Source organism: Arachis ipaensis, chromosome B07, assembly GCF_000816755.2.
Source record: "Arachis ipaensis cultivar K30076 chromosome B07, Araip1.1, whole genome shotgun sequence".
Lineage (NCBI taxonomy): Eukaryota > Viridiplantae > Streptophyta > Magnoliopsida > Fabales > Fabaceae > Arachis > Arachis ipaensis.
Genome location: NC_029791.2, coordinates 122,444,533 through 122,444,800, shown reverse-complemented (window position 1 = coordinate 122,444,800; position 268 = coordinate 122,444,533). Strand labels below are relative to the sequence as shown.

Genomic DNA, 268 nt, shown 5'->3' with positions numbered 1-268 from the left:
TAATAAAAAAAATACATCTTTATATAAAGATAATTATAAAATTTTTATAATAGTATCCCACTACTATCTCCTATTAATTAATGGTACTAGCTGAATTCACACTAATAAATGGGCAAACCCCTGATCACAATGTACTTCATCAACCAGGGATCATAAAAAGACAAAATAGAGCTAAAAAATATTGGCAACTTGAAAATTTTTTTTTATCTTAATTTCCCAATGAAGAAGAAAAACAATAATTTTGTCGGCTGCAGGATTGGGGGAGTAT

The 268-nt window shown here is 28.0% G+C and overlaps 1 long non-coding RNA gene across 1 annotated transcript in view; it reads left to right on the top strand.

Moving 5' to 3' along the window:
• LOC110264746 overlaps nt 1-268 on the top strand; it is a 2,483-nt gene that overhangs the window by 1,555 nt on the left and 660 nt on the right. The gene's annotated exons all lie outside the window — the stretch shown is intronic.